This window comes from Arachis hypogaea, chromosome 20 (assembly GCF_003086295.3).
Source record: "Arachis hypogaea cultivar Tifrunner chromosome 20, arahy.Tifrunner.gnm2.J5K5, whole genome shotgun sequence".
NCBI classification, from domain to species: Eukaryota; Viridiplantae; Streptophyta; class Magnoliopsida; order Fabales; family Fabaceae; genus Arachis; species Arachis hypogaea.
This window is the reverse complement of record NC_092055.1, coordinates 87175550-87189767: the sequence shown is the minus strand read 5'-3', so window position 1 is coordinate 87189767 and position 14218 is coordinate 87175550. Positions and strand designations below refer to the sequence as shown.

Sequence of the window (14218 nt, the reverse complement as noted above, 5' to 3'; positions counted from 1 at the left end):
TTTCTCAAATCATCTCAGGCTCATAAGCCAAATTTACTCAAAGTGAGTTCCCTTTTTAAAACAAAGCCGCTCTCGGCATCCTTTTTCCGAAACTTCCAAAACCATGGAAAGTTAAAGATTCATTTTGGGAACATTCAAAATCACCCATCCCACAATGGGATTTTGTAACAAAGTTTTTCGGCAGAGTCCCAAGTCTTTAGGGGAGAATAGCATAACTCATTTCGCCGAATTCATTTAAAATCATTAAAACCTTGGCTTTCCGATTTGAGTAATAAAATAGGATCTAAGCCAAACCGAGTCACGTAATCGTTTATTTCCTACAAAGCCGTTTCCTTTACTTAGGCAAAACCAGCTTCAACCTCCATGACAAATTCTAAAGCGTTTCAACTGTTCAAAATTGTTTGTCTTGCAAAAGTTCAGGATTCAAAGAGTACTTAAAACCTTTCTCAAAACATTTCTAAATGAAACTTGTCAATAGACATTTAGGTTCTTTCAAAGTCATTGAAACTCCTCTAATTGAAACCCTCGAGTCAAATGCAAAGGCATAAACCCTTTTCGCATTCAAACAGCTTTAAAACACAAGTTTCATCTAAATAACTTTCTCTTGAAAGAGATACAATACCTTTCTTAAGAAGCAAGACTAAATCACAATTTCATCTTTACTAACTCATTTCGAAAGCATGAATCATCCTTTTCTTGATAATTCAAATAAAATAGCAGAAGTCTTTAACTCATCATTTTCCAGACAACATTTCAATAAAGACTCAGATTTTATAGAAATTTCGGCAGCACCTCCCCTAAAACTTGGACTTTTGCCACCCGGTTCGGGTCCCAACTAAACTGTTTCTCATTCCTTTTCAACAGCTCAATCCAGAAATCAATTCAAAAGCAAGCTAAATCCAACAGTCGCCATCAGTGGCATATCTCAAGGAAACCATTTCAAAAATCAACTCAATACCAACCGATTTAACTCATTTCTAAAGCTTTAAAGAATCGGTTCAACAATAAATCATTTATCAAAACCAAATCAATTAAAGCAACCCAAGCTGAATTTCAAAAGTATTCTATCTTTCACATCATCAAAATAATTGACTCCATTCAAACCAATCCTCAACGGATTAAACTCATTTCAAATCTTTAAAGAATCAACTTCAAATATTACATTTCACAAGCCACACAACAATTCAGCCAAACCAACATCCATAGTCATTCGAGTTAATCAAATAATACATAAGGCAGATACAATCACCAAATACACAATATCTCACATCAGTACCCATATGTAATAATTCCAATAATAAACTATAGTTTTCGAAAAGCGCCCCTACCTCAAAACGCAATTTCATAACCCAAACGCGTCACAGGAACCTCCTCTCTTAAACCGAGATCACCAACAACGCAACCTTGGCTCCAAGCCACTCCCGCGGTAACCACAGCAACACTAATCGCGACACATAACAATAGAAACTCAATCTCATAGCAATTGATGCCGCAAAACCTTAGCGTGAGATTATAGAACAGTAACTAAAAGGGCTTTCAAATCTAAACGCTTACCAAACCGGAGAAGGAACGGCTGAACCAAAGCAGCGGCGGTCTCCGAATTTCTGATAATAGCAGCTGTACAACCACGCAGTGTCAATACTCTTTCCGAAATCCAAAAAGGACAGAAACCGCAAATTACAACCCTTACCGGAAGAGTTCTCCGGCGACGGTAGCGAGGTTCTCCGACAACAAAAACGGGCAGAAGCTTCGGCGATGCTAACCGAGGCTTGCCGGCGGCAGAAACGGTGGCGATGGCTCCGCGCAGTGGGTCGCGCTCCTCCACACGCCACTGGCCCGCATCTCCACCCTCAACATCATGCGATCTCTCTCTCCTCTGGGCTCTCTCCTCTGCGACGAGAAGGGCAGCAACAGCCCGGCACCTCGTGCACGACAGTCTGACGCGGTTTCAGATGGCAGAGGCGATGCTCCTCCTCGCGATGGCGTCTTCCATTAATGGCGTCAGGGCACGGCGGCGACGCTGGGTTGAGACAGAACAGCGAAGGCGAAGGCTCCTCTTTCCTCGCGTGTCTCCCCTCTGTTCACAGACCTCCATTAACGGCGATGGTGAGGACCTCAACGGCGACAGATCTGACAAGAACGAAACCCTCAGGATCGCAGGGTGCGACGGAGCTCACGGCGGCAGAGCGCGATGGCTCCCTTTCCTCCTCGCGTCATCTCTGCTCCTTCTACATGCGAACTTGACAACAATGGCCACAGAAGCTCCTCGCGCGGCGGTGGTGAGGCAGTGTGGCGCGGCGGTCTCCTCCCTCCTCGGTCAGGCGACGGTGCGATGGCAGAGAAGCCCAGCGCGCGGCACAGTCTCTTTCCTCCCCTGCTTCCCTCTGCGTTTCCCTGTTTCCTCCGAGCCCTTTTCTTTCTTCGTTCCTTTCTTTTTGCAGCTATTGCTGCTGTGTGTTGCGGCTGGGTTTTGGGGGGCTGAGTGGGGTTGAAAGGGAACCGGGTCGGGTAAAGGGTACTGGGTTAGGGTTTCATTATTTTGAAAATTAGGTTAGGGGTAATTTGGTAATTTCACATAAAATTGGGAATGATATAATAATTGAAACCCAAATTAAATCCAACACTAATTCTATGTAGAAAATACTATTTATTCATCATTTTCACAAATTATTTTCAATAAAATGCCCAAATCTAAAAATTAGAAATAATATACTTAAATCCTTTATTTTCCCAAAACAGCAGTAGTAATATTTAAAATATTACTTATTTAATCCAAATCATATAAAATCCTTATTATTTCATAACTATCAACCTTATACTTTAAATATAGAAAATAATCCAATAATTATAAAATTAGATAATAATCATAACTTATCTCAAATCCAATAAATCAAAACTTGCCTTAATTATCTTTAATAAAATAATTTCTGAAATTGAGGCTGTAAATAACTATATGATTTGAGACTTGATCATAAAAAGACTTTTCAAAGTCCTGGGTCTTACACCCCAAAGATGATATCATCATCAATATAAACCAATTAGTAAATAATCTTATTGAGGTAGAGTAAAGAGTGTGATATCTAAGCCCGTAAAGAGCTTTAGCCGATTTCATAACATGATAAAGATGCTTCCTGTCCTCAAAGATTGGTGGCTGTGTCATATACACCTTCTCATAAATGAAGCCATTCAAGAATGCCACCCATTTGGAATAATGTAATTTGTTTATGATGAGCGAAAAAAGGCAAGGAGAATCCTTATAGCCTCCAGCCTAGCAACTAGAACAGAGGTTTCTCCATAGTCTACTACTTATTCTTGATCATAATCTTGTTTAACCATTCAGGCCTTATTTCTAAAAACCTTTTCAACTTTATTAAGGTTGTTTCTAAACACTCGCCTGTCTCCAATAATTGTCTTGGTCCTTTAGTGCCTTAGAAACATGATTTAGTTCAATTTCCAAGAATATGACACATGTAACGAACCAACTCCAAACATATTATGATTGTATTAAAAATAAGGTGTTATTAGTAATAACAAGTCATTTTATGCTAGTTTCATAAGCAGTTTTCACTTGTTTTCATTAGGTTTATGCACTTTCTTGCACAATAAGTAAGTAATTGAATTGGAATTTCATGTATCACTTAGTTCAATCAGACATGAGTATTTATGTGCTTTTTCATAAGGTTTTATGCAAATTTTGCTTGATGTTATGAATGATGCAAATACCTTGTAATTATAGCAAAACTTTGATACAAGTTCTTTGATTAATGATAGGTGATGAAGCAGAGAGCCCTGAAGTAAGGAGGAGACCATTGAAGGTGTTGCCAACTCAAAATTGGGCATTGCCTTCGCTACTTAAGAATTGAAGACGTTGCCAACTGGAGAATTCAAGTTAGCAACCCCTTAATTACTCCAACATTGAAGACGTTGCCAACTTGAGATTTCAAGTTAGCAACGCCTTCATTAATCCAAACATGAACACGTTGCTAACTTGGTTTTCCAAGTTAGCAACACCCTCCCCATGAAACATCATCACTCCTTCACTATTTCAACTAAGAACACGTTGCTAACTTGGTTTTCCAAGTTAGCAATGCCTTCCTTAATTCAACATGGGAGGATGGTAACCAAATGTGAAGGGGTTGGCAACTTGAAACCTCAAGTTAGCAACGCCTTCCTTAATTCAATATGGAGGTTGGAGGGCAAAGTTTATGATGGCGTTGGCAACTTAGGATTCAAGTTAGCAATGCCAATGATTTTAGCTCATAGAAATGCAATGAAGGATGCCACTAGTTCATGCTTGAAAGTGGCCAATATATCCTTCAAAATGGGCATTTAAACATGTTGCAAACCTGGGAAACCAAGTTAGCAATGCCATTGAAACTTTGGCTCCAAGAAGAACATGAACACGTTGCTAACTTAGAATCCAAGTTAGGAACGCCTTTGCAAGATTTTGGCTTCCTGGGAGTAGAAGAACACAGTGCTAACTTGGAAACTAAGTTAGCAACGCCTTCACTAAGTTTCAGCCCAGGGAGAATAACACACACGTTGCCAACTTGAAAATATGAAGGCGTGTGTGTCAATAACGTGCCCGATAAGAATAAGAGCTGAAAATAGTGCAGATGCGTACGCGCAGATTACGCGTACGCGTCGATATGCCAAAATTGCTGAGATACGCGTATGCGCGACAGACATGTACGCATGGATTTACGAGCCCTCTGTTTTCATGAAAATGCTGTAATTTCCTCTGACAGTTGATTGATCCAGCAAAGCCTATTTCCTAATCCAGAAAGCATGGTTGAAGGCCTTTCAAGGAGCCAAAGGACTAGTATAAATAGGAAAGAGTTTTGTACTTGAGGGGACTTTTTTCCGCTTTTGGAAGGCATATACTTTACATCATTTTTACTTTCATATGGCTGGTGGCTTTCTTTCTTTTTCTTTCCTTTTCTTTGTACTTAGTTATTTTTCCAGTTTTGCATTTTGGTTGTGTATTTGGAGCAATGATGAACTAAACCCCAATTTCATTAGGGGGTGGAGCTCTATTGTAATCTCAATGAATAAATGAAATTCTTCTTCTTCTCAATTCAATTGTGTAGCTATTGGATATCTTCTATTTTGATTGTGAATTATTCACTCCGGAAAGGGGTTTAATTTAATTGAATGTGGGTGTGAGCCTCGGAAGGGGAATCACCTACATTAGAATTGGAGCTCTATCCTTCACTACTCTCTTGATCAACACTATTCGGGAGGAATTGAGATCCTAAGAGTTAGTGTGGCTTATGGATGAGAGATATGCACTTAACATCTTCTCATGACAACTAGATCAAGGAATTAGCAAGATTGATTGTGATTAGAGATATTAGATTGTCAAGGAATTGGGATCTAATCAATTTCAATCCGCCATAGATCTACTCATATGATTGAGAAAGGAGTTGAGACCCATTTGATTCATGATGGATTATGATATCTCCAATCCCTAATGAATCACTTTCTTTAATTTTCTTCAATTTAGATCTCTTTGAATTTACTTTCATTTGCAATTGTTTACTACCTTCAGCCATTCCCTGCACCCAAATCCCATTTACAATTCTATGCAATTTAAATTTCATTGTTATTTAGATTATGCTCTTTTACTTTCTTGCAATCTAAGATTTCAGTCATTTACTTTTCTTGCAATTTAATTTTCATGCAATTTAAGTTTCTTGCCATTTAGATTTCAAGCTCTTTACATTCTGCACTTTAGATTTCTTGCAATTTACTTTCTGTTAATCCAATTTCACTCAATTCATAAATATCAGCTTAACTAAATTCATCACCATACTAGAGTTACTTGATCCATCAATCTCTGTGGGATCGACCTCACTTCCGTGAGTTTTACTACTTGATGCGACCCGGTACACTTGCCGGTTGCAAATACGTGAGAAATCTAATTTTCACGTATCAAGTTTTTGGCGCCGTTTCCGGGGATTGATTTAGATTGACAATGATTAAGTAGGTGATAATCTATATTAAGCATTTTTCTTTGTTTTTGTTAAGCGCACTAACTGTTTGAGATTTTGTTTTTGCTAACCTTAACCGCACTCTAGCAACAGAGTGCTTTGTTTGTGTTTTGGTCTGTTTGTGTTGTATGCCAAGAGGGAGAAGGGGTGAATCCACCTCCTTTGATTCTGAACTAGAGAAAACATTTTTGAGATTGAGAAGAGAAGCAAGAGGGAAGGGAGTGATTGGAGAAGAAGAATCCACCAGAGGAGGTGGCTAACAATAATGGCCTACCTCCAAGGAGAGTTCTAGCCTCTTACACCTTCCCCAATCCAAGAAACTGTGGGAGCAGTATACTCACTCCTAATGTTCATGCAAATAACTTTGAGTTGAAGTCTTAACTTATCACTTTGGTGCAAAACAATTGTTCTTATAGAAGGGTCCTCTTGAAGACCCGAATCAACACTTATCTGTCTTCCCGAGGATACGTGAAACAGTCAAGACAAATGGTGTGCATCTGGATATCTACAAGTTGCTGTTATTTCCATTCTCTTTGAGAGATAAGGCATCTCAATGGCTGGAGACATTCCCCAAAGAAAGCATCAATACTTGGGATGATTTAGTGAGAAAATTCTTGGCTAAGTTCTACCCACCTCAGAGAATCATCAGATTAAATACAGAAGTGCAGACCATCACCCAAATGGATGGAGAATCACTTTATGAGGCATGGGAGAGATACAAAGCCTTGATTAGGAAATGTCCACCTGAAATGTTTAGTGAATAGGACAGACTTCAGAATTTCTATGAGGGCTTGACTCTAAAAGCTCAAGAGGCCCTGGATTACTCTGCAGGAGGTTCAATACAGCTAATGAAGACAGTTGAAGAAGCTCATAATCTCATAGATACTTTGACCAACAATAAATACTTTTATGCTCATCAAAGGCAATGCCAACCAGCTCCAAAAAAAGGTGTATTAGAGCTTGAAGGTGTGGGCATGGTGCACGAAATTGTGATCATCAATGGTGCCATCAACATGGTACGCTCAATTGTAATCTCAACTTTTTATCACAACTTCGCACAACTAACCAGCAAGTGCACTAGGTCGTCCAAGTAATAAACCTTACGCGAGTAAGGGTCGATCCCACGGAGATTGTTGGTATGAAGCAAGCTATGGTCACCTTGTAAATCTCAGTCAGGCGGATATCAAAAGGTTATAGAGTTTTCGAAATTAAATAAGAAGTAAACATAAAATAAGGATAGAAATACTTATGTAATTTATTGGTTAGAATTTCAGATAAGCGTATAGAGATGCATTCGTTCCTCTGAACCTCTGCTTTCCTGCTGTCTTCATCCAATCAATCTTACTCCTTTCCATGGCTGGCTTTAGGTAAGGACATCACCGTTGTCAATGGCTACTGTTGATCCTCTCTGGAAAATGGTCCGATATACTGTCACTGCATGGCTAATCTTCTGGAGGCATCACCCTTGTCAATGGCTGCATCCCATCCTCTTGTGAAAATGGTCCAAATGCTCTGTCACAGCACGGCTAATCATCTGAGGTTCTCGATCATGCTGGAATAGGATTCACCCTCCTTTTCCGTCTGTCACTACGCCCAGCAATCGCGAGTTTGAAGTTTGTCACAGTCATTCAATCCCAGAGTCCTACTCGGAATACCACAGACAAGGTTTAGACTTTCTGGACTCTCATGAATGCCGCCATCAATCTAGCTTATACCACGAAGATTCTGATTAAGAGATCCAAGAGATACTCATTCAATCTAAGGTAGAACAGAAGTGGTTGTCAGGCACACGTTCATAGGGAATGATGATGATTGTCACATTCATCACATTCAGGTTGAAGTGCGAATGAATATCTTAGAAGCGGAATAAATTGAATTGAATAGAAAAATAGTAGTACTTTGCATTAATTCTTGAGGAACAGCAGAGCTCCACACCTTAATCTATGGAGTGTAGAAACTCTACCGTTGAAAATACATAGGTGAAAGGTCCAGGCATGGCCGAATGGCCAGCCCCTCTGATCTAAGAACCAGGCGTCCAAAGATGTCTAATACAATAGTAAAAAGTCCTATTTATAATAAACTAGCTACTAGGGTTTACAGAAGTAAGTAATTGATGCATAAATCCACTTCCGGGGCCCACTTGGTGTGTGCTTGGGCTGAGATTGAATGTTACATGTGCAGAGGCTCTTTCTAGAGTTGAACGCCAAGTTGTAACGTATTTCTGGCGTTCAACTCTGGTTTGTGACTTGTTTCTGGCGTTTAACTCCAGACAACAGCGTAGAACTGGCATTCAACGCCCTTTTACGTCGTCTAAACTTGTTCAAAGTATGGACTATTATACATTTCTGGAAAGCCCTGGATGTCTACTTTCCAACGCAATTGGAAGCGCGCAATTTTGAATTCTATAGCTCCAGAAAATCCACTTTGAGTGCAGGGAGATCAGAATCCAACAGCATCAGCAGTCCTTCTTCAACCTCTGAATCTGATTTTTGCTCAAGTCCCTCAATTTCAGCCAGAAAAGACCTGAAATCACAGAAAAATACACAAACTCATAGTAAAGTCCAGAAATGTGAATTTAACATAAAAACTAATAAAAACATCCCTAAAAGTAACTAGATTCTACTAAAAACATACTAAAAACAATGCCAAAAAGCGTATAAATTATCCGCTCATCACAACACCAAAATTAAATTGTTGCTTGTCCCCAAGCAACTGAAAATCGAATAGGATAAAAAGAAGAGAATATACTATAAATTCCAAACTATCAATGAAACATAGCTCCAATCAGATGAGCGGGACTTGTAGCTTTTTGCCTCTTGAATAGTTTTGGCATCTCACTTTATCCATTGAAGTTCAGAATGATTGGCTTCTATAGGAACTCAGAGTTCAGATAGTGTTATTGATTCTCCTAGTTCAGTATGATGATTCTTGAACACAGCTATTTTATGAGTCTTGGCCGTGGCCCTAAGCACTTTGTTTTCCAGTATTACCACCGGATACATAAATGCCACAGACACATAATTGGGTGAACCTTTTCAGATTGTGACTCAGCTTTGCTAAAGTCCCTAATTAGAGGTGTCCAGGGTTCTTAAGCACACTCTTTTTTTGCTTTGGACCTTGACTTTAACCGCTCAGTCTCAAGTTTTCACTTGACACCTTCACGCCACAAGCACATGGTTAGGGACAGCTTGGTTTAGCCGCTTAGACCAGGATTTTATTCCTTTAGGCCCTCCTATCCACTGATGCTCAAAGCCTTGGGATCCTTTTTATTTGCCCTTGCCTTTTGGTTTTAAGGGTTATTGGCTTTTTGCTCTTGCCTCTTGGTTTTAAGAGCTTTTGGCTTTTTCTGCTTGCTTTTTCTTTTTCTTTCTATTTTTTTTTCGCCTTTTTTTTTCTGCAAGCTTTGTTCTTTGCTGCTTTTTCTTGCTTCAAGAATCATTTTCATGATTTTTCAGATTATCAAATAACATGTCTCCTTATCATCATTCTTTCAAGAGCCAACATATTTAACATTCATGAACAACAACTTCAAAAGACATATGCACTGTTCAAGCATACATTCAGAAAACAAGAAGCATTATCACCACATCAATATAATTAAACTAAGTTCAAGGATAAGTTCGAAACTCATGTACTTCTTGTTCTTTTGAATTAAAACAGTTTTCATTTAAGAGAGGTGATGGATTCATAGGACATTCATAACTTTAAGACATAGTTACTAACTACTAATGATCATGTAATAAGACACAAACATATATAAGCACTTAACATAGAAAATGAAAAACAGAGAGTGTAAGAACAAGGAATGAGTCCACCTTAGTGATGGTGGCGTTTCCTTCTTGAGGAACCAATGATGTACTTGAGCTCTTCTATGTCTCTTCCTTGTCTTTGTTGCTCCTCCCTCATTGCTTTTTGATCTTCTCTAATTTTATGAAGGATGATAGAGTGCTCTTGATGTTCCACCCTTAGTTGTCCCATGTTGGAACTTAATTCTCCTAGGGAGGTGTTAATTTGCTCCCAATAGTTTTGTGGAGGGAAATGCATTGGAGGCATCTCCGGGATCTCATGGTGATAAGCTTCCTGCGCCTCTTGAACTCCATGAATGGGGTCTCTTGCTTGCTCCATCCTTTTCTTAGTGATGGGCTTCTCTTCCTCAATGGGAATGTCTCCTTCTATGAAAGCTCCAGCTGAGTAACATAGATGGCAAATAAGATGAGGAAAAGCTAGCCTTGCCATGGGGGAGGACTTTTCGGCTATTTTGTAGAGTTCAAGGGAGATGACTTTATGAACTTTTACTTCCTCTCCAATCATGATGCTATGAATCATGATGGCCCGATCCACAGTAACTTCGGATCGGTTGCTAGTGGGGATGATGGAGCGTTGTATGAACTCTAACCATCCTCTAGCTACAGGCTTGAGGTCCAGTCTTCTTAGTTGAACCGGCTTGCCTTTGGAGTCAATCTTCCATTGAGCTCCTTCCACACATATGTCCATGAGGACTTGGTCCAACCTTTGATTAAAGTTGACCCTTCTAGTGTAGGGGGGTGCATCTCCTTGCATCATAGGCAAGTTAAACGCCAACCTTACATTTTCCAGACTAAAATCTAAGTATTTCCCCCGAACCATGGTGAGATAATTCTTTGGGTCCGGGTTCTTACTTTGATCATGGTTTCTAGTGATCCATGCATTGGCATAGAACTCTTGAACCATTAGGATGCTGACTTGTTGGATGGGGTTTGTTAGGACTTCCTAACCTCTTCTTTGGATTTCATGTCGGATCTCCGGATACTCATTTTTCTTGAGTTTGAAAGGGACCTCGGGGATCACCTTCTTCTTGGCCACAACATCATAGAAGTGGTCTTGATGAGCTTTGGAGATGAACTTTTCCATCTCCCATGACTCGGAGGTGGAAGCTTTTGTCTTCCCCTTCCCTTTTCTAGAGAATTCTTCGGTCTTGGGTGCCATCAATGGTAATGGAAGAACAAAAAGCTTATGCTTTTACCACACCAAACTTAGAATTTTGCTCGCCCTCGAGCAAGAGAAGAAAGAATAGATGAAGAAGAAGAAGAAATGGAGGTGAGGGAGAAGGGGTTGTGTTTCGGCCAAGAAGGGAAAGAGAGAGTTGTGTTGTGTGAAAATGAGGAAGAATGGAGGGCTATATATAGGGAAGGGATGGGGGTAAGGTTTCGGCCATTTAGGGTGGGTTGGGTGGGAAATTGATTTTGAATTTTGAAGGTAGGTGGGGTTTGTGAGGTAGGTTTATGGGGGAAGAGAGATTAAGGTGATTGGTGAAGAGTTTTGGGGAAGAGTGTTTATGGGATTGTGTGAAAGAGGGGTGAGAAGAAGTGAGTGGAGGTAGGTGGGGATCCTGTGGGGTCCACAGATCCTGAGGTGATCCTGTGGGGTCCACAGATCCTGAGGTGTTCAAGGATTTACAACCTTGCACCAAATTAGGCATGCAAAATGCCCTTGCACACAACTCTGGGCGTTCAGCGCCAGATTGGTGCTTGTTTTGGGCGTTGAACGCCCATTTGATGCCCATTTCTGGCGTTGAACGCCGGAACCATGCTTGTTCTGGGCGTTCAGTGCCAGCTCTTCTCCAGGGTGCATTTCTGGCGTTCAAGCGCCCAGATGCTGCCCATTTCTGGCGTTCAGCGCCAGAACCATGCTCCGTTGAACGCCCAAAACATGCTTCTTACTGGCGTTTAAACGCCAGTAAGGTCTTCCTCCAGGGTGTGATTTTTCTTCTGCTGTTTTTGATTCTGTTTTCAATTTTTTTATATTTATTTTGTGACTCCACATGATCATGAACCTAATAAAACATGAAAAACAATGAAAATTAGATAAATAAACATTGGGTTGCCTCCCAACAAGCGCTTCTTTAATGTCAATAGCTTGACAGTGGGCTCTCATGGAGCCACACAGATGTGCAGAGCTTTGTTGAGACCTTCCAACACCAAACTTAGAGTTTGGATATGGGGGTTTGACACCAAACTTAGAGTTTGGTTGTGGCCTCCCAACACGAAATTTAGAGTTTGACTGTGAGGGCTTTGTTTGACTCTGCAATGAGAGAAGCTTACTGTGCTTCCTCTCCATGGGTTCAGAGAGAGATCCTTGAGTTTTAAACACAAGGTTGTCCTCATTTAATTGAAGGATCAATTCTCCTCTGTCCACATCAATCACAGCTCTTGCGGTGGCTAGGAAGGGTCTTCCAAGGATGATGAATTCATCCTCATCCTTCCCAGTATCTAGGACTATGAAATCAGCAGGGATGTAAAGGCCTTCAACCTTTACTAACACGTCCTCTACTTGTCCATAAGCCTGTTTTCTTGAATTGTCTGCCATCTCTAATGAGATTTTAGCAGCTTGCACCCCATAGATTCCCAGTTTCTCTATTACAGAGAGGGGCATGAGGTTTATCCCTGACCCAAGGTCACACAGAGCTTTTTCAAAGATCATGGTGCCTATGGTACAAGGTATTATGAACTTTCCAGGATCCTGTTTCTTCTGAGACAATGTCAGTTGATCCAGATCACTCAGTTCATTGGTGAACAAGGGAGGTTCATCTTCCCAAGTCTCAATACCAAATAATTTGGCATTCAGCTTCATGATTGCACCAAGAAAATTGGCAGCTTTCTCTTCAGTAACATCCTCATTCTCTTCAGAAGAGGAATACTCATCATAGCTCATGAATGGCATAAGGAGGTTTAATGGAATCTCTATGGTCTCTAGATGAGTCTCAGATTCCTTTGGATCCTCAAAGGGAAGCTCCTTATTGATCACTGGACGTCCCAGGAGGTCTTCCTCCTTGGGATTCACGTCCTCTCCTTCCTTCACAGGTTCGGCCATGGTGATTAATTCAATGGCCTTGCACTCTCCTTTTGGATTTTCTTCTGTATTGCTTGGGAGAGTACTAGGAGGGATTTCAGTGATCCTTTTACTCAGTTGGCCCACTTGTGCTTCCAAATTTCTAATGAAAGACCTTGTTTCATTCATGAAACTTATAGTGGCCTTGGACAGATCAAAGACTAAGCTTGCTAATTTAGAGGTATTTTGTTCAGAGTTCTCTTTCTGTTGCTGAGTGGATGATGGAAAAGGCTTGCTATTGCTAAACCTGTATCTTCCACCATTATTAAAGCCTTGTTGAGGCTTTTGTTGATCCTTCCATGAGAGATTTGGATGATTTCTCCATGATGGATTATAGGTGTTTCCACATGGTTCACCTAAGTAATTCACCTCTGCTATTGCAGGGTTCTCAAGATCATAAGCTTCTTCTTCAGAAGATGCCTCTTGAGTACTATTGGATGCAGCTTGCATTCCATTCAGACTCTGAGAAATCATATTGACTTGCTGAGTCAATATTTTATTCTGAGCCAATATGGCATTCAGAGTATCAATTTCAAGAACTCCCTTCTTCTGAGGCGTCCCATTACTCACAGGATTCCTCTCAGAAGTGTACATGAACTGGTTATTAGCAACCATGTCAATGAGTTCTTGAGCTTCTGCAGGCGTTTTCTTTAGGTGAATAGATCCACCTGCAGAAGTATCCAATGACATCTTAGCTAGTTCAGACAGACCATCATAGAATATATCCAGGATGGTCCATTCTGAAAGCATGTCAGAAGGACACTTTTTGGTCAGTTGCTTGTATCTCTCCCAAGCTTCATAGAGGGATTCACCTTCCTTCTGTCTGAAGGTCTGAACATCCACTCTAAGCTTGCTCAGCTTTTGAGGAGGAAAGAACTTGGCTAAGAAAGCCGTGACCAGCTTATCCCAAGAGTTCAGGCTATCTCTGAGTTGAGAGTCCAACCACACTCTAGCTCTGTCTCTTACAGCAAAAGGGAAAAGCATGAGCCTGTAGACTTCAGGATCTACTCCATTAGTCTTAACAGTATCACATATCTGCAAGAATTCAGTTAAGAACTGAAAAGGATCTTCAGATGGAAGTCCATGAAACTTACAGTTCTGCTGCATCAGAGAAACTAATTGAGGTTTCAGCTCAAAGTTGTTTGCTCCAATGGCAGGAATGGAGATGCTTCTTCCATGTAAATTAGAATTTGGTGCAGTAAAGTCACCAAGCATTCTCCTTGCATTATTATTGTTGGGTTCGGCTACCATCTCCTTTACTTGTTCAAAATTTTCAATAAGGTTGTCTCTGGATTGTTGTAATTTAGCTTATTTTAGTTTCCTCTTCAGAGTCCTTTCAGGTTTTGGATCAGCTTCAA

The 14218-nt window shown here is 40.5% G+C and overlaps 1 non-coding gene across 1 annotated transcript; it reads left to right on the top strand.

The window, feature by feature from the left end:
- Positions 1–13604: 13604 nt before the first annotated feature.
- Positions 13605–13712, top strand: LOC112787542 (small nucleolar RNA R71). Its single transcript, XR_003194949.1, has one exon. It is a non-coding gene; the product is annotated as a small nucleolar RNA R71 (small nucleolar RNA).
- The last annotated feature ends 506 nt before the right edge of the window (positions 13713–14218 follow it).